The 25,980-nt window shown below is 41.1% G+C and overlaps 1 long non-coding RNA gene across 1 annotated transcript in view; it reads right to left on the minus strand.

The window, feature by feature from the left end:
* Positions 1-25,980, minus strand: part of LOC111669577 (uncharacterized) — a 30,278-nt gene that overhangs the window by 1,702 nt on the left and 2,596 nt on the right. Inside the window, exon 2 of the long non-coding RNA XR_002761796.2 lies at positions 8,173-8,230. This is a non-coding gene — a long non-coding RNA (uncharacterized LOC111669577). The remainder of the gene's footprint in view (positions 1-8,172; positions 8,231-25,980) is intronic.

The raw sequence follows: 25,980 nt of genomic DNA on the forward strand, positions 1-25,980 counted from the left end.
CACACACACACACACACACAGCAGAAGACCCATGCAGTGAATAAGCTACTGTTTAGATTTCAAATCTTCAATTAATGTCCTGTGGTGGTCTCAGAACTCTGTGTGTGTGTGTTTGTGTTCTGTGGTGGTCTTGGTGTGTGTGTGTGTGCATGTGAACAGACACTGGAATGAATAGATGTTTGCAAAAGGCTGAGGCGATGGATACAACTTAGAGAACACACAGACACACAGACACACACACACACACACACACACACACACAGTCAGTGTTCAGGATGACGCGCCTGTTAAACAAACCATGAAACCATCTGAAACACATTCTGTCATCTCATTAGAACACTTGATTGCTGCTGATGAGGCCGCTGATGTTAGAGGTCACAAAAAGAAAATGTCTTATACTCCTGAATGAACCTGATTAGAGAAAATAAACTTAAACACGCTTGGGATGGCGTGATTGTTTAGTGATGCAGCTGAGAGCAGGGACTGTTCTGAGAACTCACCTTCAAGATTATTTCAACCTCTGAGATTGGACCGTCTGCTACCAGACGCAGTGCTGTGGGGATAAAGGGACGATGTGGTATTGTTTTCCTGCTTTAGAGAAGTTGCTGTTGGGCTGCAGACTCCGCAGTCTCAGACGTTTGAGCATCTTTGAGTTCAACAAATGGTTAGTTTTCACAACTGCCTGGAGTTCAGAGGATGAGGGCAATGACATGAAATGTGGCCCCGAGAAGCTGCTGTGAACGTTACTGCTGCTGGCAGCACAGTGTCATACACAGGGAACAACACAGTGATTGTTCTAAGGAAGCTAAAAATACTGTGTACAAAGGCCACGGGGTTGAGTTAAAGCATATTTCATTTATGAGACATCTCATGAACAATAGTGAGCGAGCTACACAACTTCAAATGTCTCGGTCGCTGCATGAATGTTTTCACTGTGTCTTTGTGATGGGTTTTATAGGCAGGCTTTTTTTCCCCCCACTTTCCATTAAATGTCAATTGTTTAATTCTCAAAACACATGAGAGTCTTTACAACTCTGTCCAGCCAGTTGTTTAAATATATGATCATGGGTCACTGGTTTGAATTTGGTTGAATCTGTTCCCTCCTCCTCCACACGATGTGTTGTATGTCAGATTTCCAAAGTGAATCGAGTCTTTCTTCATTTTCCTTGACCAGTCACTATTGCTGCATCAATCTTAATTTCACAGCTTCAGCTTGATTGTGGTTATTCTGACGATTAATTAACTAATCAATGAAAATCCTTCACAGTATGTTTATAAAGAATATGAGTAAATCAGAGACTGAATGAGAGAGAAGGAGAAAGGCCACCAGATCGCCACCTAACACTCTTTAAAATGTACTATTGAAGGGCTTCCTGATAAAAAACATATTATAACAACATCTATTCAGAGTTTTTCAGTAATAAAGCAAGAAAACAAGCAACATAAACCTAAAACCTACAAGAAGGTGGTTCAAGTGTTTGCTTTGCAGAAGAACCAAACCTTTACTGAATCATCAAGGCTGACACTCATATCAGTGCTACGTAAAGATTCTGATTAAGATATATCAGCCATCATCATCATTTAATTTTACAGATATTTTTTTGCTAAAGACACATTTAAAGAACAAATCTTTGACATTTGTGCCCTGACATATCTGTTATAAGTTGATAATGTGTCAACAACAAGAAAATGTTGGCGAGCAGATCGGTCCGTCTGGCTGTGGTTGGTGAGGACACCCTGACGGTCGAGGAGACGATGAGTGTATCGAATGAGTGCACCACTTTGTGAATGAATGGTGTGCGACAGGGCTGAAGGAGGAATGGGTGCAGGAATGTGAGGAGTGTGAATATGCAACTTGCAGGCACTTCACAACACGAGTGTAGCAGTGTGACTGTGCTCATGTGTTTGAACTGGCTTACACAATAGTAATATTCTATGATGATGACCATGTCTCTGCTGCAGAAAGTCCCACAAGCTGAAGTTGACAACACTAGTTAACCCGTACCTGCCCCCGCTAAATACAAAGTATAGCATGTGGTTAACACAGCACACCCAGAGGACAGGACGCGTATTAATAATGCACTGCTATCACCAAGCTCCATCAATGATTCATAAACTAGGCTGCATCAACACACACTTTCCCTTATGTATCGTACATTATCATCACCCTGCTAGTTACCTCAGTGCACACACATACAGGACACAGCTGCCATGTTCACTTCACCTTGTGCTCACTGTGTCATTTCAGGACACGTTTTATTCTTAAAAGATCAGATTATCTGTTTCTTCTTGTTTTGTGTTTTACTTCATCAACTAAGACGGAGTATTAGAGACACACTGAGGAAAAGAGAGAATAAAGTCGTAATGTTGAGAATAAAATCATTATATTTAAGGAAAAAAATCATAATATTACAAGAATAAAGTCGTAATATTACAGGAATTAATAATGTAAAATCTTGAGAGAAATGTTTCAAACAGGTGAAAAGACAGTCAGTGTCAGTCTGAGCTGCTTCTGGCAGCTGCTGTCTGTCTAACAATAGAACAGACTCAGTTTCCTCAATCTATTCAATGCCCTGATGATGATGCTGATGATGATGATGATGAGCCATAAGATGAAGTATCTCCTTGTTTATGAAACCTCTGCTAAAATACAACTTCACAGGATGCTCCACATTCCTCATTTTAAAGCTTCGGATGTTTCCTCTCTAAAACAACACCTAACCTAAGATTACCTCTTAATCCTCATAATATTATGACTTTATTCTTGAAATATTATGATTTTATCCTCAAAAATGACCACTTTATTTTCAAAAATTCAGATCTTTTTTTTCCCCTCAGTGTGGCCCTCATACTCCTTCATAATCATGAAATGTGTCAACAACTTTTGTTTTTTTCTTTCTGAAACTATGGAAAATGATGTCATTGCACAAGTTGTAAGAAAAAAAGGCAAAGTGCACTGCACACACAAATGGACCATGTGACATTTGCTTCAGGTCATTACAATCTACAGCCGCAAAATGACCGCAGAGTTGAATCAACACATCCAACAGTAAAAAAAACAGAACACTTGAACAATGCAGGCTTCACTTAGGTAACAATTACTGCAGAGCTGTGCAGCGTTCATGTCATTAAGCGCAGTCTCTGTGTGTGAGACGATTCTGACACTCAGCATCTTAACACTACCAAGAGGATCAAGAGGTAAATTTGACTCCACACTCAGCCACTCCCTGTCTGAGGCCTACGACTGCTGCATAATGAAATGCCAGACAGAGACAGACAGATGGGTTGAAGGTGAGCTACATGAGGGGGAGGAATAGATAATAAATGTCGTGTGGGAGGCCGGAGGAGCAGTGTGTGGAGACTATGGTCATAATGAGCATCTGCTGTTTAATGGATTGCTGAGTAGAGCTGAACACTCCTCTGGGATCCACAAAGAACAGTGAGCAGCAGCAGCAGCAGCAGCAGCAGCAGCAACAGCGGGGAACCAGCGCAGAACCAGCAGAATAGCCACATAGTTTTATGGCGGCCTGGCCATCACTTACAGTGAGTACCAAGTTGATAATGTGCTGCTGAGCATTAGTGTTCCATAAATCATCACGCTAATCTGGTCAAAGTTTCATTCCAGCTTCGCAGGGGTCACACAGCTCACACCACGGGACAAACGGAGGAGAAAAAGTCCAGTGACACCTTTGATGCATTTGTCTTTGTGGACAGAGTTCAGGTTGGTAGGTAGGCTGGAACCGCTGCTGCTAGAGGCTCGTAAGAACCAATGAATATGTGCCAGTCTATGACTTCACATTCAGAACTTTTTCAGTCTTTAAATGCAGAACAAACTCTCTTTTCCACTGGTCAAAAAAACCCACTAAGACCCACATCAGGCTTTTGTCAGCAATGAAAAAGTGTTCAATCAACATTCACACCCAGGTCAAATGACTCTGCAGCAGACGCAGGTATTTACCAGCTCCGGCTCCGATCAGCATCCATGTAAACACGACACCCGGGTAAATGAAAGTAATGAAAGTGAGCGCGGCCCTTAAGTAAGTTTTAAAAACACTCAATCAAGGATTAAAAGTGTCTCACACAGAGGCTCAGACACTACAGGAGCTCCAACCTGAGGATGAGACATGACGGATCTGATTTACCAGTTTACACAGCAGCTAGCAGCTCACTCTCTCTCCACTGCGTCTGTCTCTGTAAGAGCATGTGATGACATCACTGCTTGCAGTTGTGCGTATAAACAGAAAGACACGCTCCTGAATTTTTCACAGTCAATTTTATATTTTATGTTTAAATTTATAAATTTGCAGTAAGGCTGCATCGGAATAAAATACAGATTGCAATATGGCCAAATTCAATCTCCAAATCACAGGAGCTGCAATTGTTTTGATGAAGGTAAAATGTGTCACATTGTTGAACATTGTTAGCACCGTTAGCGCTGTGGTGCTACAGAGACGCCCCGGACAACAAATCATATTCTCCAGATGTAAATCGTCATCATTTTTTTTCATCAGTAAAGTTTCAGTATACTCAAGAAACCATTTATCATATTATTGGCTACAATAGTTATACTGTTCAAATTTGATACCATCACACCCACAGTGGGAAGTTGTATCGCTTCACCACAGCAGAACAATGACTGTAGTCGCTTTGCACAAGCAAAGATGGAGTTCCAGTGTTTCTCAGTGAGACGCTGCCAGTTTTATTAAACCACTTAACAAATTATAACTAATAAACCTATTTCATTAAGAAGGTAACTCTAGAGAGTGGAATCACCCTTCTTTTTAAATATTCATCTTCTGGAATGTGTTTTATCCAGTGCACAGTTTGAGGACGTGGGTCGTAATAGACAACATTTAGTATAAAGCTGACACATCAGATCAGTTTAATGAAGGCAGTCCATCCTGCAGCCCGGAGAGAGAGAGCTTTCCTTTATCTCAAATTTCAACAGCTTCCACTTACAATTATGTGTCAGTGCATATATAGAGTTTTCTATCCATCAGAATGTCTGCCATGCCCGGAAAACCTCCAAAGGAAGGTGCCCAAGAGGCATCTTAATCAGGTGTCTCTTGGGCACTTGAGCCTCTTAATCAGATGCCTGAACCACCTCCAATTGCTCATTTTGACCTGAAGGAGCAGTCGCTCCCTCTGAAAGTCTGAGCTCCTCATCTTATCTCTAAGGCTGAGCCCAGACACCTAACGGAGAAAACTCATTTCAGCAGCTTATATCTACCATCTTATTCTTTCAGTCACTACCCAGAGCTCATGACCATAGGTGAGGGGTGGAGCGAAGATCAACCGGTAAATCGGGGGCTTTGCCTTCCAGCTCAGCTCCCTCTTCACCACAATGGTCCGGTACAACATCTGTATTACTTCTGATGCTGCACAGATCCATCTTACCCTCACTCGTGAACAAGATCCCGAGAAACCCCAAACTGCTTCACTTGGGGCAACAACTCACCCCCAACCTGGAGGGAGCAGTCCACCAGCTGAGAACCATGGTGTTAGACTTGGAGGTGCTTTGTTGTATTCCCGCTGTGGTTTTCCAGCAGTTTGCACACAGCGGTGTTCTGATATCGGTCAACCGCCACACCGACGAGCTGCTTCACCGGCTGCACTCATGTCCTCACTCCACACTTCTGGTGCAGCCGACAACACACCTGGTAAATGATCGGAGGTTTGCCTGTCTCTCATAGCACACTTCATTACAGAGGGATATGAGTGTTTTTAGGGGCCAGGGTGGGAGTACGCTCGGGGTTAGCAGAGCTGATGAATTTCAATAACAAAGTTGTGTAGATGTCTGTCCAGAAGGGACCTTAATCAGCAGTGAAGCAACAGATCAGGTATCAAGTGTCCAGCTGTAAACGATGTGAAAGGGGTTAACTCACACATGTAGCCCTGACAGGATTAAAATGACTAAACAGCACCTGCAATGATAAAAATCGAACTAGAAAATAGAATTCATTCAGTAATTCACTGAGAGTTTCAGGCTCCTACAGACAGGGAATCGATGAGGCAGGTGGTGGTGCAGGGATACCACACTGTTTCCATTCAGGGATGTTAGTGGTCATAATGTACTTTGTAGGAGCACAGCGCTCAGGAAAACAAGTGGTTGTATAATGAGTGAATTATTTCTTTGTGCTGGCTCAACATTCACTGTTGGTATGGAGTTTATTTAAAGCCTCGTGTTATTTCAATTAGCACTTCTGGTTCCACCCTAAGGTCCTCTGTGAATTCTGTGTATGACTCCCAGATATCTGCTCATCTGTGGCAGCTAAAATTAGCAAATTGAACAAACAAACTTCAAACCAAGGTACAGCATGGCAGCTCACACACATGTTCATGTCAATTCTGCACCCAGGGAAGACAAATCTGTGAATGTGTCTCTGTCTTCTGCCGCAGATGGAGGGAGGTCAGGGTTGGGAGTCATACATTACATTTGCTCTCATTACTCTACATTACTTTTTGTGTGCCTGTACTTTAAAAAAATAAAATCTATAATATTGTACTTTTCTACATTTAAAGTCAGATCCATTAAAGATTAAGAATTAAAGTCCCATGGTCCTCGAGCTGTCTGTTTTGTGTGTGTTTGTGTGTGTGTGTGTGTGTGTGTGTGTGTGTTTGTGTGTGTGTGTGTTCCTGCACAGCCCTGGTTCTCAGAGTTTGTGCTTGTGCACTTCCTGATGTTTTAGTGGGCTGTACTGTGGAGTTTATATGAACTATGTGTTTTGTCCAGCTGGGTGATTCCTCTGCTAAAGTGGCGAGTTATTTCATTCATGTAGCCTGATACTGACTGTTGCACCTGCCACTGCGTCCACATCTTTTTACCAGCTGCGACAGAAGGGCTGGTATTGTTTTCACCTTGTGAATCTGTGTGTGACATCATGGTGCTGGTGACACCTACTGTAGCAGGAACTAGTAGAGGGTGACATGGGAGTGGATTTCCACTCCTGTCCCACCCCACTCCCACAAAAACATTGCTGTCCTGTCCCCATCCCATGATGAAAAAAAATATAAATCCTGTCCTCTCCCAATCCTGGAAGGATGACTCCTGTCCCATCGCCTCAGAGGGTGCTTTGCTCACCCCTCTCTCTTGCCCACTTCCTCGAATACCCGGACTGATGACAGTAGGTTGACAAAATTTAAAATTTTTTTGGCCATGGTAAAACAATATCATCAAATAAAGTATTAATTATTAACATTAATAATCTGAGCATTCTCAATAATTATTTAAAATCAGGAGGAGGAGGCGTGTAGAAACAGCAGTTAACGACTTTCATCTCTCTCTCTCTCTCTCTCTCTCTCTGTCCCAAAGTTCTATATACAACCATAAAAAACACCTACACACAACAAGCAGTGCTTCAGTGACAGGCAGCTGATTCGGTGTGTGTGTGTGTGTGTGTGTGTGTGTGTGTGTGTGTGTGTGTGTGTGTGTTGCATCATTTGTATGCAGTTATATATTAGCAACTATGGCAGGGTAAATTAAACGTAATATTACATTAATACTACAAATTATAATAATAATAAGTTAATATATAAATGGGAAAACAAGTCAGATATTGTCTTGACATTTGCAAAAGGCATGAGCCATCAGCGATCGCCCTGATGATCGTCACACCTCTGGTCAGCTGTTTTCCACTGTTTCCTGGTTAGTTCTCGCTGGCTGTGCGGAGGGCAGTTTTATATAGCCCACTGACAATCAGCTGTATACACACACTGTAAATGTCCATCAACAGAAAAGGAATGTATTGTTGTTTATTGTTGCTCTGCTGCTTGATACATCCACATGTTAATACACTTTGAAGCCTAGGGGCCTTCTTTAATAGTTCTATCATATAACAACATCACAGAAACCTGCTTTCTTAAATCGGGGCAGAGGATAAGAAATCTCTTTTCCAGCTGGTCTTCTTAACGTTGAGTGACGCAAGACTGGGACTAAAATAGTTTTGGCAAGTGTTATATTGAGAGCTAATATTGTGTTCACCCCATTAAATTATAAGAGGACTAAAATGTGTAATGCCATGAAATTTATAATCTAGCTACCATGTTACAACACCAGGACATCCAGATGACTAAACTAACGACCTAACACTCCACCGTGTCGTGAAACATTTCAGAAGGCTGGATAGCTTCAGTGATGTCTAAAGTCAAAGACAGGGAAGTGTGCTGACTCACCTGGACTGGTTCTCCCTCCACTGTCACGAGACCTTCAGCTCAACATTGCTGGGAACATCTGAAAAATAAAAGGACAGACAAACATCATGATTTTGCAAACAGTGGATATAAAACAGTGAGGAACCAGCAGGAGAAAACAGCAGCAGTTTTTGTGTTACTGTGAGGAAGCTTGCAGTCTCTGTGTGATCTGATGCTTTTGGTGTTCAGCTGGGTTGAGATATAGTGACTGTGAAGGTCATAGTAGGAGTCATATTAGAGGTGGGCGATCTAGACTAGAAGATCATATCACTATCTTTTCAGGCAGAATCAGGAAGCACAATCTGAATCATGAGTCTCCCCCCAAAGATTAAACTGGAAACAAACCCCATCACTTTTTCTCAAAGGCCCAACTCTCTCTGCATCCTGTCCACGCTCTGATTTTATTCTGAAAGTCCTGACCAGATGTTCTGATTTGTATCCTTCTGCTGCTTTGATGCTGCTTTCTTCTTTTTACAAACTGTGTCACAACTCATCTCTTTTTACTTAGTTCATATGGAGTTTTCTTGTTCTGCTCCGGTGGAGAACTGGTTCATGTGGAGTTACACCAAACTCAGCGAGGCTGCAGAGCGGAACAAGGACTGCTGTGTCCAGCTGCAGTTAGCTTTTTTTTTACCTTTAAAATAAATCTCTAAATATAAAAACTTTTAATGAGGCGATCTTCACATCGTCTTCATATCTTAACCATTCAGTAAACCCTTATTCCCTGTGGATGGGGGCACTGCCATCCTGTTTCTCCACTCAGTATTGTTGGACAGCACGTTTCGTTTTAGTGTTACGTTTTGATAAGTCGGCAAGGTAGCTGCTGAGCTGATTGAAAGTAATGGCTTGTAATATTTGTTTCTTAGATTTAGCACTACAAGCCCTTGTTCTCTCAACTGTGTCCTTTTATCTTTACATTTATAAAACTAGATCATTATGTTGCTTCAGTTTCTGTTTTTTCTGGGTGGCAACAGAAGGAGAGAATGTTCCGATGTTCTGCACTTTTGTTATTGTGAGCAAGTATAATGAAAACACCACAATCAACAGTGCACTAGCCCATCTGTTATTCCCTAACATGTCGGAGCTACTCAGGCCCAGTCCCACTGGTTCTGACTGCAGATGTACCGGTCAATCTTTTAAGATGGCTCACAAATAGTTTATTTTTTTCTTTTTTTTTAAAAAACAAAGGCACAGTAATTTACTAACAAAGCAATTATTATTATTATTTTTAATTATCATAATTATTATAATAAAGACTCAACTGCTATAATATAATACACACACTTGCACACACATGCACATACACATGCACTTAACCAACACTTGATCCAACCCAATCTCCCTGGCTCCACAACATACATACATACATACAACACCCACATACAGCGGCTTCAAAATATCATCTGTACGTTTGCCCATTATTAATATTACATTTATGCACTTGTCTTCTGTCATTGTCACACTATTTCATCAATATGCTATATGTTAGAACCAGTCTACTACTATCTGATATGTTTGTTATTTTTTTTTCTGTCACACTATTTCTCCAATAATATTTAAAAAACAAAAATGGATAAAACATCTGGGCACCAATAATTATCAAATGTTACCCAAACAGGAGGAAAGAGTGCATTTCTGTTGGGAACTATTTGTCATGGCGGATTAATCCACATTTGCTGCTCCAGTGAGTATTTGGGACAACAAGACGATTCACGAGTCAGAATAACCAACGCACGCACGCACGCACGCACACACACACACACACACACACACACACACACACACACAAGCCACAGAGCAGAGAATGAAATGGACTTTAGATTATTTTTGACTCAACTCGATGACTCTGCTGCTCGTTATCATTAAGTGCACCTAATTCCTCCAGTAGGGAGACATCACAATTACTGAACAAGCAGAACATCCACTTATACAAATGTGACCATAACAACTGGTGCAATCCCGTAAAAAGCTATAAAATATATGAATCCAATTTTATCTAATCGGGTCATCTCCTTCTGATCGTGATCCGTTTTTAGAGAGATTGTGTACCTGTGTGACTTGTTCCATCAGCTCAAATTAAAATCCTCTTCCCAGGCCAAAACACTGTCTTAATGATGAAAGTTCTGAGGTGCAGGAGTGGCAGAGATTACTTGTCTGTACACACACAAACACACAGGTAGAGTTGGTATGTGGGAAACCAGTGAGGAATCACATTCTGTGAAAATAAGCGGCTGGCAGCTCCGTGTGTATCAGAGCAGACACACAGTGTCAACATCCCTAATTCATCAATGTAATATACATCATAAAAATAAAAGCCTTGGTTGCAAGGTACCACCTGACCTACAGAGGGTGCAAATCACTAACTCAGCAAAGCAAGTGTGAACCAACAGCAGACTTTCCACTCTGTTGGTTTATGATGATTTTCTGACCTGACTTTTCTGAGAACAGCAAACAGAGATTTTCTTTAGAGGTGCACCAATCGATCGGTTCCCAGCTTGACTTGCTCTGACAGACTCTGTGCTGCACACAGCAGCGGAGACACAGCTACACACACACAAAATGAGGTCGGCGTGGAAGTTCTTCACTATAAGTGAAGAAGACATAAAGCTTGCAATCTGTAACCAAGGCCAGAGTGAGCTGTGGAGGAACAACCACAAAACATTCAGAACAACAAACTTAACTAGACGCTTAAAATCACCCCACTGAACATGTGCAGTTTCAAGAAGCTAAATTTAGAACCACACCACTGACCTCACCTGTGCAGGATGGCTACCTGTTGAACTGCTGCAGCAGCTCGCATGCCTGTGCCATTCACCTTGTTAATTAATACTTAACAGGCAATGCTTAACATAAGTACATACAATTGAGTACAACTGAGTTGTCTAATAAAGAAAACTTACAAAATGTTGGTGTAGCTGTCAGTTACAGTTCTTGGGTTCATCTCTAGTTTTATGATATAAAATGTATTCAGTAACAAACTAGTAGAACCCATATAAATGTGTTTGTCTGATCTGATCTCAGTTCAGCTTCACCTTTCTGTTCACATTTTAAGAACCTTATGTTTCAAGTTGTGGGCTATAGACAGATCTACAGAAGGATGTGATGCTGAAAGCTTCCCTCTCACGGCCATCGCACCCGAACAGTTACTAAATGAATATAAGACAGATTGCCCTTTTCTGGATCTTCGGCTGGAAAATGATTTAAAAAGGACAAAAAATTCACAAGATCACAGGTAAAACATTCCGTCAGACTGCAGTAATGAAAGGACCCACTACTTTAAAGCCCAGAGGCTATCCAACAATTAATGAGGCTGCTGCACATCTCCTGCGTCCGTCTCCTGCTCTGTTGCTTCTGTTTCATCATCACCTCCAGGAGAAAGCAAAAGAAACAAGTGTAGAAAGGAAATCCACACAAACATAAAGAGGACATCATATTCCTACACAGACAAGGACACGACAAGGAATGTGCCTGTGACTTTTGTCATACGAGGAAACAATGAATGTCTGAAAAGATGCAACAACATTAACGAGTCCAATGCAATCTGTTACAGTATGACTCAATCTTTGCTATAATCTTAGCTTGACAGCACAAGTCCCAAGTTTACAATGTCAGGACTGGTCAACGCCTGTGAGATTGTCTGACAAAATCACCAAACACATAAATGAAAGGAAGACTGAGCTGTGATGTCAGAATTCAGCTGGACTTACTGTAACATGATCACAAGTTACTTTATGAGAGAGAGAGAGAGAGAGAGAGAGAGAGAGAGAGAGAGAGAGAGAGAATGAAAAAAAGCAAAGTGCCCACAGGCTGGACTCAAACCTTGGGCCATTGCAACAAGGACTAAACCCAAATGTCACACTTTACACCAGGTGAACCACCGGGGCCGGAGACAGATTATCTTTGTTACTCAGTCTCTCACACAGAGCACAGCCTCCGTCTGGATCCACAATAGTTTAATCTTTATTAACTTCAACTCCAGAACGTAACACACTTTTATTAGAGGCAGGTCTTTATGTCTGACTCCCTCTGTAGACTGCCTGTAGCAAGGATGGATTCATACACAGTCCAGACCTGACCAGTGGTAGAAATATGTGTCAGTCAGTCAGTCACATTGCAGATTATAGGGCTGGCCCTGCTGTTGCGGACCGGCCAAAAAGGTCATTCTCAGCAGTTCACAAGTTTGGATGTTCTGTGTCATTAAATACAGTAGATACACAGTTTCCATGTGTGTAATTTTCTTATCAGTGACCAGTCACTGACTCAGATAACAATGTCTGCATTCATTGTGGTATTTCTTGTGTCAGAGTCAGAGTATGCAATAGAGCATTTCACACGTGTTTCCTCATGGTCTGAACCTGCCTATGTGGCAGTTTGTCTCCATTTCTCTATTCACGTTTGCATGGAAGAAAAAGTAGATAAAGAAAAAGGGAAACATAAAAAGAGAAGTGTACACCCAAGTGATTGTCACTGACACTGACTTATTCAACAGCTGCATTAGTTGAAAATAGCAGTGACTTCTGCTGTTGCTTCCGGCAAACTACTGAGTTAAGCTAAATCTACATCATGGTGCATCTCTTCATTGGTGGCGGTAATCCATCCTACACTGAAATGTGTACATAGAATGGAGTATCCTCAACTATAACTATAACAGTATCCAAAGGCTTCAGTGTACAGAGTCTGAAACCCCAAATTCTTGTAACTTTCCAAAAGAGACACTTCAACACTCATGGATCTTTTACACACACTTGTAGGTTATAGGTGTGTGACGGTGTACAGGTAAGTGGGATTTAAACACATTCACCTTTAAACATGGTAGGACGATGTGTTGTAAAAACAAGGTTGATTGAAAAGCGACACGTACCATGTTACATTGAAGCCTGTGAATCAGATGTCCTGAGTCAATTCCAAAGAAACAGTATTGGCTAAAATAAAACTGATCAAAGTCCAGTCCTTTACCAGAATAAAGTCGTAATATTATGAGAATAAAATTGTAATACTACAAGAATTACAAACGTAACATTTTGAGAGAGAAAAAAACAATGGAATGGAGGAAAGGAATATTACAACTATCAATCAAACAGGTGAAAGGACAGTGAGTGTCAGTCTGAGCTGCTTCCGGCAGCTGCTGTTTGTCTGTCTAACAATAGAACAGACTCGGTTTCTCCACAATCTTTTCAATGCCTTGACGCAAATCATGTGGGTAAACTTGGTGGCATGCCAAAAACAGAACCTGGTTTGTGTCCTTTGTGCAAGTAGGTGTCTGACCTCAGCTGAAGACTGATGAGGTAAAAGAAGCATCACTGTACAATCGAGAGAGGACCTCTCTCCAGTTGATCAGTTCCTTCTTAAGCTTCCACTCATATCAATCACTTAAGCTTAGAAACTTTATAGTTTTGAATGAGGACCTTCAGGATTTGGATCAGGTAGCTTGTGAAAAACAAGGTGTTTGAGGCTACATCAACACTACTACATTTTCATTTTAAAACAGTGTTTTAAAACAAAAACAATCTCCGACCAGACAGCCGTCTTAGCTCTGTAGCAAATGATCTCAGTCCAAACTATCATACCTGAAAATGCACACAAACATGACTATTCATGTACACTGAGCATGCCTGAGCCGGTGTTAACAGGAAGCAGATCGTCTACCCTTGTAGCATTAAAATACAGAATTTAACAAAAGCAACACAACAGCTGTTAGCAAAGACAACAAGGTCAGTAACACACAGGTTGATAAGAACCAATCAGGGAGCGTCTGTGGTTTGTCTACGTCATCGTTTCCAAAGATCTTCGTTTTGGCCCGTCCAGACTACAACACATCCCCAGAGTTTTCAAAATAAAACAGGTCCAGCAGCGTTTCTGAAAGTCTTTTGGGGCTTGAAAACCCTGGAGTAGTGTAGACGGAGGAGGAGATTGTAGGAAAAGAGATGCGTTTTAAAACGAAAATGTGGTAGTCTGGATGTAGCCTCAGATTCGGAAGGTTGCAGCTGTTATTTCAAAGTGTCAGATGCATATTCTTCAACATACAGTCTGAGACAAGTCGATCAGGACTTCTCTGCTGTTCAGATTGTTGTTGACTCTGCTGGTCTTTAGTTTTGTTTTCATTTTTGCATCACAATGATGCCAATGCACAGCAGTCACCTCTGAGCCTCCCCTCGCTGGTTGGCGAAGGATGTGGCGTTGTGTGTGTGTGTGTGTGTGACGTCAATGCCTGCCCTGTTGTTTTTTTTTTTGAGTGTCCTCCCCTCTCTCTTCACTTTGATGTTTCATTTTGGGGAAAGAGAATCAATCCTGCAGTTCATCAGCCTGCAGGGAAACATGCCCTCAGCTGCTCTCCTCCAGCTCAGCACTGATTAACACTCATCCACACACTGCACACTGTTCATTAGCAAGCCACTTCACTTCAGCTTGTGTGACAGTGACAGCCACACGGTGCTTATAATAACTATTTGCTCCTCAGTCACACTTTGTGGCTGAGGGATTGTGTACCAGTCTGTGGAGGTAAGGGGAAGGGAACACTGTTGCATAATCCCAGACAGCTGAGGAGGATTCAGCCGGTCCTGACTGATGCTCTTCTATCCTGTTGGCAATCGGAGAACACAGGAACAGCTTGACCCTGGCAAGTCCCTTATTTGTGCGAAAGGTTGTTCATCCAGCACCACCCAACTATTTGACTTCAGTACACACACATAGACCATTCTTCTTAACACATTATCAGTCAGTTAACACAGACTTTGTGGCTCTCTGCTGTGTTTCTTTACCTCAGCCTGCTTGTATTTGAAATGTCACTGCACATGTGTGCCAGAAAAAAGTCGCAACAATCGCAACACAGCGACAATCAGTATTTGTCCTGTCTTCATTGGGGGGTACGGGGCAGAAAGGACTGGTGCTGTTCTGCAGTGAAAGGAAAGGAACACAGCCCACCACACTTCACTGAGAGGAACAAACCCTGCCACCATCACACACACACACACAAGACACACACACAGAGACACACACACAGAGACACACACACACGCAGAGACACACACACAGAGAGACACACACACATACACAGAGACACAGAGACACAGAGAGACATACACACACACAGAGACACACACACACACACACACATACACAAAGACACAGAGACACACACACACACACACACACACACACACACACACACACACACACACACACACACACACACACAGAGACACAGAGACACACACACACACACTGTGGGGGTGGCTTTGTGGCTGTGCCTATGATTTATTTACACATGGGTAGGCAGCCAAACATCCAATCTGTTAAACACTGTGCTATATTAGAATTGTACCATTTATGCCACCTCTGCATTTTACACGCTGTTCTCTTGTTAGTACAAAGTCTGCAGGATGAGACTGCAGCATTTGTGTTTGAAGTTCTGAAAAAAAAAAAAAGAAAAACTCAAAAACTGAACGGTGCATCCTTCACTGCTACTTTATCACTGCTTGCAGCTAAAAAAACGCAGCATGACATCATAAAATATTCTAGTATCAAATAGAGCTCAGTTCATTATTATGCCAAACTCTGTGTACAGTGGAATCAGCTGAAAATTGTGACAGCATTAAAGAAAAGTTTCAATAACTAAAAGTGTTACAGTGCAGCGTGTGGTCAAAGTGTCAAGCATGTGTCAGCAATGTGGCTGTGATGCTTCCTTTCACTTCAAATATTATACACTCAGTGTCCAGTTTATTACACCGACATAAACCTACAGCCTCATTCGACCTGCAATAAAACCTGTCTTCATTAAGTTTGTGCTGGATATTTTTAGACAGGTGTAATCTTCCTTTTGTAAGCTGCAGTTTGTGGTTGTGTTGAACTGAAAGACTGATATGAATGAGGCAGACAAACAATCTTCAGGTGAAAGGATTAGTCTAATAATCAGTTAATCAATTGACAGAAAATAAATCGCAATTCATTTTGATAACTGATCATTTGTTAAAATAATTCAGCAAGAAAAATGTCAAACACAGTCAGTAACTTCTGCCTCTAGCGCTCTCTCAATCAAAACAATAAGAAAAGACGGCATTGGGTGACGCCATGAAATAGCGTGGGATCATGGGAATTGCAAATCTTCAGCACCATTACCGTAAGCTCCTCTCGGTTTGGATTCCTTCAGTGTCAGTGTTCAGGAAATCAAACAGACCTGGTGATTCTAACCGTTAAAAACACTGAATGAAGCAGTTTGACATTTAAAGTCAGAGTTTGAGCGACGCTGTACGGAGGAGAGAGACTCAGGGAAGAGTTGGAGCTGAGATTGATGCTAACCTTTGTTCTGATTGTTTCTCTGATAATTTATGAACCAGATGTTCAGCAGGTTTTTACCAGCAGCTGAATTCTGCACAGAGGCGTCCTCCTCTCTTCAGTGACACAGGAGTGTTGAGCTTTTGGCAGGAAACAACAATACCAGCGTCCACATAGGGGATATGATGTCATTAACATATGTAACAACATGTATAACATAAATCTAGCCATTTTTACAGATTTTTAATTTGAAAAAGTTACAGATTATAACTTTAAATGTCTGAAGAGACCAGAATAATACACTGACTAACAGTGAGCATTAAAAAAAAGCACAGCTCACATTATCAATAAGCAGCAGTGAATTGGCCAGGTCTGACAGAATACAGGCCGACGTGTGACCCCTGGGGTCAAACTGGATCCACCTCTTCCACTACCTTCCTGTTGGTATCAAGTTGGAACTACATGTTCTTGTCTGCTTGTGTATCAGTGAGGTATTATATCTAACAATGCCTGGTTAACATTAATAAAGTCATCATGACATGTTTACTTGACTTTCCTTCCTGTGGGAGTCAAGACAGTGACTGCACATACCACAGTTTAACTGGAGCTGATCTCAGACCACTGCACTCAGGTGGCCCCCGCCCAGGCTTTGAAAACATCCATTAGCAAATTATATTGTGAAGTGATAAAATAAATTACACCGACAGACTTTATACTTGACTGAAACCGTGTCCACCAGAAGCATTTTGAATGTGAAACAAGCATCAAAGCCTACAGCTCAGTTTCAGCTCACGACAGATAAAACTGGGAAACAGGCGTGGATGATGTGGCCTTAAAATAACATGGCACAGCCCTGAAAATACAATATTTAAAAGCCTTTCCAAGATCCAAGATCTTTCAAAGCTGAATAATAAAAAAATGAGTAGAAATCGCATATGTAGATGTATCCTGCTGCTTGATTCACTTAGGAAATTCCTGATCCTGTGACTTCAGAGAACAATGCTTCTCTACACTGCTATGTGGGAAAAGGGATTTTTAAACATCCTTATAACAATCCTAACAATGCTTCCATCTAAAACCAAGCAATTCCTTCATTACTATCAAGTGAAAACATACAGAATTGGCTTCAAATATAACCTATACTCAAACAACAACCTCACAAAGTTAAATAAAAGACACTTCCAAACATTAAAAAAAGAATCCTTCTGACATTAAAGTGAGCCTGAGGGAACACAGAACATACTGGGGGAGCAAAGCTTCCTGCTCAACTATTCATTACAGCCTACCTGTCGTGTCTTAACATGTTCTAACACACCTTCCCAGTTCATTCTCCAGGTAAACACTCTCCACAGAAACCCCCAACAATGCCCTGAAACCACTGTTTCTGTAGAAACACATGCACACCGAGAGCCTACATGTTACTGCTGACTGCACAATGTTCAGGTGCACTCAGCTCATTTTGTGACATCTTTGTAAACCATCCCAATATTTCTTTGATGTAGCACCTAAAAACCATGTTACTGCATTTATTATGTTTATTGTAGCATTTATCTACAAAGAAGGAGAACGAGATACGAAATTCAACAATCCAACAACGAAGTGGCTTGAACACGTTTTTGCTGATGACCCCATCCGCAGCAGCACATTCCTCAGCTTCTGTACCGGTGCTGCTGCTGCCTCTTTTAACTGGGAGCTGATCTGAATCTACTGCAGGTAATTCACTGGCTCACACAACCCAACGTCCAATAACCCCAAGTATCACTTTTAGTCTTGATCAGATGGCTGCATTATGTATGGGTCATGCAGAAGTGTTTTGGAAATGTATGATGACATATTCACTGAATACTTTATTAGGAACACCACACTAAAGCTCCTTTTCCACTGGTCAAAAAACCCAGTAAGACCCGCTAACATTGGGCTTTTGTCAACAATGGAAAAGGGAACAATCAGCATTCACACCCGGGTAACATGACTCTGCAGTAGACAGAGTATCTTTTCGGCTCTGGCTCCAATCGACAGCGATGTAAGCGCAACACCCGGGTGAATGCTCTAATTTTGGCCCTTTTTCCTGCTGTAACGCCTCAGAGCACAGATACTGTAGGCACAGCTGTCACCTGTCCAGCACGGTGCCATTAAACCAGAAACATCACGGCTACACCTTCCTCAGAGTGAGCTGCACCCCTGAGATAAGTTTTAAAAACACACCATCACAGATCAAAGCGTCTCACATGGAGGCTCTGACACTGTTACAGAAGCACCAACTGGATGAGACGTGACAGATCTGTTTTACAAGTTTGCACTAGCGGCTAGCAGCTGACTCTCTCTCCACTGTGTCTGTGTATCTGGACCTGATCAGGTACTCTGGGCACCCTGAATGACAGGCACACAGAGAGTGCTTGCAAAGAGACAGACAGGGATTTATGGGGTTTTTGAGAGAGAGAGAGAGAGAGAGAGAGAGAGAGAGAGAGAGAGAGAGAGAGAGAGGGAAGAGGCGGGGCTGAGTGAACCATTACACTGTGCACAGATCTACAAGGAAATAAGATTTAACACATTTCAAATAGTAAAAAAAAAACCAAAAAACAATATGCATAAATAAGCGGGTAATTCTTAATAAAGTGCTCAGTGAGGGTATAAGCTATCATGGCATCCAATGATGATGACATCCGATGAAGAGTTTTCTACCCCCGGCTGCATGTACAGTGTATCCTTGGTTATGTGTGAACAGGAAACCAGTCTGATTCAGAAGTCATAAAAAGAGCATCTGTTATGATAAACTGATGACCGCTGCTGATGGGGAGGATGCCTGGGATACTCTCTCTCTCTACAAACCAACATACCACAGCTGGGAAGACATTTGTATTTTCCTCAGGGGACAACTTGCTTCCAATATTTACCCCATTAGCAAAAATATTCATCCACATTCAGTCTATGTCCACAGTAGTGCAGATATACATTTAAGGACACATCTTTGTTTTCTCAGCGGTGTAAAATACAGAGTCAGAGTGGATCTGAGAGACAATTATTCCAAACCCCTCTCCCACACTGACTTTAAATCTGAGTTGCTTGTTGTAACCAGTAGCCAGGAGGGAAGATGGGGCTGGTATATAATTATCAGCCTTTCACAGACATGATCAGGTATTTCCTAGTTTCTTCTTGTTATCTCTGACTATCTCTATGATCATGTATTTATTATTTCATTACAGCCACTCATGTGAGATAGTACAGAAGCCGAGAGAGGCTAATAATCGCAAATGTTTTTTTATCCCATTATCTCAAGATAACAAAGCTCATTATCCTGAGATAACGTGACATCGGGAGAAAAAGATTTTGTTATCCGAGATAATGACATAATTATCCCATTATATAGAGATAACAAAGCTTGTTTTCTCATTATAATTGGTTTGTTAATCAAAGATCAGATGTGCCAAGCCAGTTTGCAGATGGAAACTTTTAGTGCTGAGAAGTGAAAATGTCAGGACGACACATTGATAAACGCATCACAGAATATTTCAATTTTAAGGGCAGAAATCAGTGTCTTTTCATACAAGATCATTTTCAGATCAGTCCTAGTGAACTAACGAATTACTAAGGATTCTTGCTGAGGAGGAGTGTTACAGCGACTTAGTGGAAGAGGTACAGTCAAGATCATTTTCTTCTGATGACATCATGTTATCTCAGGGTAACTAAAAATCGTTTTCTTCTGATAATATCTCATTACCCTGGGATAAGGAGCTTTTTTTTTTTTATTTTGAGATAATCGGATAAAATCTTTTAATAGTGTGAGTAATATTAATAACGTTTGTGAGTATGGCCTTTCACAGCTTCCGTAAGAAAGTGACTGACTCTCTTTCTGTTGTCAGACGATTGTAATGTACGGAGTTATTGTTGGAGAAAGGAACTAAGCGTGGGGCACACTAACAACAAAATTACCATCTACCACAACAACTTTGGCCTTCAAAATGACAAGAATTGACTACACACCTGGTCTCAACAATAACTTGACATTATAAGCTTTACAAAGGTAGGTTTATTTCAGGCCTGCTCCATTTGGTTGCATAATCTTTTCCAGGTGCTCATGTTTGCTCATGCTGTTTCCAACTCAAGAGCAAACGTATGCTGTAGACTCACAGCAAATATACAGCAAATAGCAACCTATGGCACAAAGGGTTTGTTTTTAATGGTGGCACAAAGGCTGATGCCAGCAGCTCTACATGTTGCTATTTTTCTCCAATGTTCAAACATGCTCTGTATGTCACTTCGATGTGTGAGGAATACTAGTTATTTCAGTGGAGTTCATTAAAATCAGATTTCATTTGAAAGACATTGATATTAGTGTCAGGGCCATGGGAAGAGGAGCAGCTAAAACCAGAATGTTCCCTGAGGGAAGAATATCTTAACCACAGGGCTTTCAATCAATAAAATGAATACATATTTAATAGCATTTTTAAATTAATTGCAGTTCATTATATTCTTAAAATATATGCATAAATTGAAAATCTACCGCATCAAACTAATACGGTACCACAAAGTAACAGTACATCATACATGTAGTTATTTTCTGAAATTACAAAACTGAGCGAGAAAGATCCTGATGAATCAATAAATGACTGGCAGCCATGAGGTGGCGGCTTTAGGTCTTGCTCTGTTCCTATTTCTCTCCACACTTTGTTCTTTGCATCATTTCGATAGAGGTTGATTTTTATTTCATCAGCCCACAGAAGTTTGTTCCAGAGCTCTGCTGATTTCTTCTTCTGTGTTTTTGTGAACGGCAGCCTGACATGTAAAGAGTCAACTTTACTGTCAAAGTTACTTAGTAACAGAAATTCCTCTTTAACAAGGTTTTGGGTATCGTTTGGGTTTTTTTCTGATACTGGTGCAAAAATTATACTTTTAAAATGGTACCAGTGTCTAAACTGTGCCTGAACTGATGCTACACAAAATGATGGTCAACTACATTAAAGAGTGTTTTTTTTATTGCTAATATTTGGATGATTTGTTTCATAAATGCAAGGTTTGTAATTAACATTACATCACTAACCCGAGGAAAGGCTGCTGTCATCATCATCAATGGTCTCCAAATTAACAGGGCTGGGATCAATAATTGTCACCCTATCACCGGAGCCAGGGACTCCCACACTGCCGGCTGATGTGTTTGGCATTGGGTCAAACAAGCAGTTGAATGCGATCGAATGCAGTGTAACCCAGGCGTCGCCAGATGCCTCATTAAATTTGACATGTTCCCACTTTACACAAAGCTGTTTTTAAACATGGTCTTGGAATCCTCTCAAGTGAAATACAGTCTCACTTTAGAAAATGAGGCTGCCATCACAGCAAATGTAATGTTAACTAGCGATGGCACGTCTGGTTCTGAACATCAGAGGGCAAATATTTCAATCGGCATTTAAGTGGCAACAAAATGAGGTACCAAAATCAGAATGCGATTCTTCAAATGGCTGTAAAATACATGTGATATTTTTGAAACTGATATGTGTATCTAAATCTTTTATTCGACACCCTACCGGATGTGTTTAATGTGAATCATTGCTATTGGGAATGATACCTAGTTTAGTTTGGAGCTCTTTGTTTAGTCCTTTGTGTGTGTCTGTGTTTCCTTTTCTTTTGGTGAGGTGTATTTTAAAAAAGAAAAAAAAAAGATGTTATCTATATCCCCCACACCAAGCATCACATGTAAAAATATGGACCCTAAAGCATCAACCATTGGAGTTTGTTGAGAATGAAAAGGTCATGATTTTCTGCTTGATACAACACAATAAGGTTAGAACTGCTGTAGAAGAGGTTAAGCTGAAACTTTAAAGGATAGATTTGAGATTGTTCAAATCTGTCTTAAAACAATATTTCTATTCTATTTTAATAAGAGAACAATTAATTACCGTCTTCACTAGAACCCAAGCCTGCATCTGAAGGTTGTCATGAATGTTGTGAGTAAAATAACATGTGCAGTGCTGTGTCCACGACTTTTTACAAGTATGCAAGAGAAGATTAAAAAAAGAAAACCCACTATGTTCACATTTACATTATCCTTTCATTGTTGTCGTTACTTTGGAGACAAAGAATATTCATGTTTGTGTATGTGTATGAGGCTGTTTAAAATCCATAAAGGTGAACAGTGTGACCAGAGGAATCAAGGAGCTCCGCTTACCACAGCCTCGCCCTCATACACCAACACTATCTCCCCGTGAAGCCCAGGGCCCTCCTCATAATTACCAAGTGTTATCTCAGACATCAGTAATATGCTCTCAGGACAGAAGTGGGCCTGGGCCTACAGCTAAGCACTAATTGGGTTTCCACTCAAGAACAGAAATGAACAAGTCAGTCGTCAGAGAGGGGAATGTCACAAAGGGAGAATCAGCTTTTTATAGCCACCTCATTGTCAATGTACCACTTCAGAGCCGCACTCATCATTTCAATTCTGCGGGAAACCAATCACCAGAATGAAAACAGGTGATTCATAATTTATCACTCAAATAATGCACACAGTTGTGAGTCTAACAGTTTGAGTGCTTTCACACTAACGAGAAGAGTGGCGATGATCTAAATGAGTGTTCATTGTTATGTTACTCAGGCCTAATGATCCAAGACGAGGTTTCCTCAGCGTGCACTCACAGCTCTCCTCTCTGATGAGTCTCCTGCAACGACACTGGCTGATTTAAATGAGGTTGTTTTTCCTCTCCTCTGTGGATGTAGTCAGTTTGTATGTCCAGAGCACACAGACTTTGGTCAAGGACAAAGTATATAAACAACTACTGGCCAGACTGTTGAAAAATTTAGTACAAGAGCCATGAGTGGTGGATGATTCCCAATGATTCTGGTGATTTATCAGTGCTTTCACCAAGTTAAATTTCCCAATGACCAATGTATTGATCCATGACAAGGTATCTTTAAATCTAATGGGCACACTGGCACTTGGGTTGAGCGGATTGGTTCCAAAATAACAATACTTCTGATACTACGTCTTGTTTTTGAGGATGGATGGAATTTATTTATAGGATCGATATCAGTTTCAGTTTCTCTCTATGTTGGACTCATTTTAGAGTAGAACTGTCTTTGCAAAAATGTTCCGTTGTTGTGAACACAAATAAGTTAATCCACTCTTTGCCACTGCTGTTGTCATGTTGTGGGCACTCAAACATGAACCAACACGCAGCACATACTCGCGCCATTCCATCACTTAAAAGCAACAATGGAGCGCCTCGCTGGCTCACCTGGTCCAGTGCATACCATTGAAGTTCTGTGGTACCGTCCACCACTAACTAGCACACAATGAAGGAGGACAATGAACACGGAGTGAGACCACAACTCTGTAACATAACTGATGTAAAAAAAGAGCACTGGATTACAAACACAAACAGCAACGAAGAAATTCAATCTGTAAATCCAGTTTGAGAAGTGTAAAAGTGTCTTACAGCAACATTCAGAAGCTTTTGGGGCATGCTGACATTGCGCTTGTCAGAGAGTTAAGGAGGAACGCTGGAACATGCACATCACAAACCCAGTGGGTGGAAACACAAGAACTATACTGTACACTGCTACTCATATACTGTACACTAGTTCTGTCCCTTTCTTACAGAGGATGTGCACATGACAGGGGACTATTCAATCCACAATGAAGCCATTCATCAGCTAGCTCTCATAGGTTGACTTCTGGTAGTCACTGTTGCATACACTACCACAGAACAACATTTAATTACATCAACATCTCAACCAATGTTTGCTTCACTTATTTCCTTCTGACCACACACACAAATGTGCAAGCTCTCACTCTCAGTCTCACTTTCGCTTCCTATTTCTCTCTCTCTCTCTGGTCAGTTAACAACTTCAAGCGTCAGTGTCAGCAAACAAAGTTTCCATTCCTAATAGAGAATGAGAGACCGGTTCAACAAAGCCGGACAGCATCCGACTGGAAATCATCTCTGGCTTCAACTCAGCGTCGACCGATAAAGACAAACCACCCAGACTAGCTGTAGCACTGCAGCGTGAACACAACCCAACAATTTTCATGTTATCATGACTAATTCTACGTGGAAGACAAGTTTATTGGAATTCAGGGAACAATTAACAGGATGATCATTGACTCTGGGTATCACTCGCTCAATGTTTAGGTGAATATAACAAGGAATCTGGCCAAGTACAGTGTCTGAATTCTGTCCCCCTCCACATGCTGGAGCTCCACACCCAAAACACATTATTAACTGCTGCAAGTTAAGTGTGATATTTTACTGCAGGAGAACAAAGTAATTTTTCTTGCATCAGTTACATATGTAACTTAACTCAGTCATCAAACATCATCTGGTCTGGAAGTGGAGAATGGGACCACACCAGTGGAGTCTAGTTTCACCCACGACTCATTTTCCCAGGCCTAATTCAACAATGTACTTTTCAGTCATTTCACTATAAACACACACATCAGTAGTCGATTTGGTTCAGTGCTCGGTTTCTTCTCTAAACAGCAGCATGGAGTTGTAACGTGCAGCCATACACTTGAACTGGATGAGATTTTTTTTTTTTTTTTTTTAGCTCCAGCAGTTCGAGTCAAAAACAAAGATGTAGTAAACACTTTGTTTTGAGAATCAGCAGGGTGCTGCAAGAAGCTGTGACTGCAGCGCGCAGCCAGTGACCACAGCATCCACCCTGCAGCACGGCTGGTGTTCCAGTTTAACTGGTGATCATGTTGTCTGGTGATATTTGTGTACATTTTCCTCTTTCTGTGTTCCAGATATTGTTGTTCACAGATTCATCATTCATCATTCATTCATCATTTCAATAGTAGCCGGCTGTGGGTATATATTGAAGATGTTGAAGACCACGCTGAAAAAACTTTAACATCACCAATTTATGATGTCTTTATCACCACCAGACAACAACCTGAAACTTGCTGGCCAAATAAGAAATATAAATCTATATCAAGCCCCATGGTGGGATTTGAACTATGTGTCTCAGTGACATAAAGCTCAGTCAGGCTCCTTCTTTTTCAACAGATGTCCTGCTTTACCTTCATAAATCTAGTTTACTGTCAGCTCTTCAACACCTGTTAATGACTCAGGAAATCAGTCTATTTTATAACAAGCTTCAAAAACAAATGATTGTCTTATATAGGAAAACCCAGCTGTTATGAAGAACACACAAGCATGGCCATCTCAAAGGAAGTTGCTAAAAAAGGGCACATAGTGGTCATTACAATGCACATACATGTCATGATTGGTCATGTGACACTCCCCGACATCAACAAGGTGGAGCCTTGTGTGACATTATTGTGTGTATAGTAGGTGAAAGCGCTTTTAGATGAACACATTACTTTCATGTATCCTCAGGTTATTTCTTGTTGAAGTTGGCAGACATGATTTTAAGGGAGGATGTGTTGGATGTTCCCTTTGATGAGCAAGGGATCAGTCATTTGAGAACAGAAACAGCCCAAATACTCAGCAAGGAAACAAGTTGGTTTATAACTTGCTTTCAGTAGTTATTGTAATGGAAGTGCTATTTATTTCAGGAAATAACATG

The sequence above is a fragment of the Seriola lalandi genome, unplaced genomic scaffold (genome assembly GCF_002814215.2).
Source record: "Seriola lalandi dorsalis isolate HSWRI2012SDOR001 ecotype SW California unplaced genomic scaffold, Sedor1 jcf7180002054795, whole genome shotgun sequence".
In the NCBI taxonomy this organism is placed as follows: domain Eukaryota; kingdom Metazoa; phylum Chordata; class Actinopteri; order Carangiformes; family Carangidae; genus Seriola; species Seriola lalandi.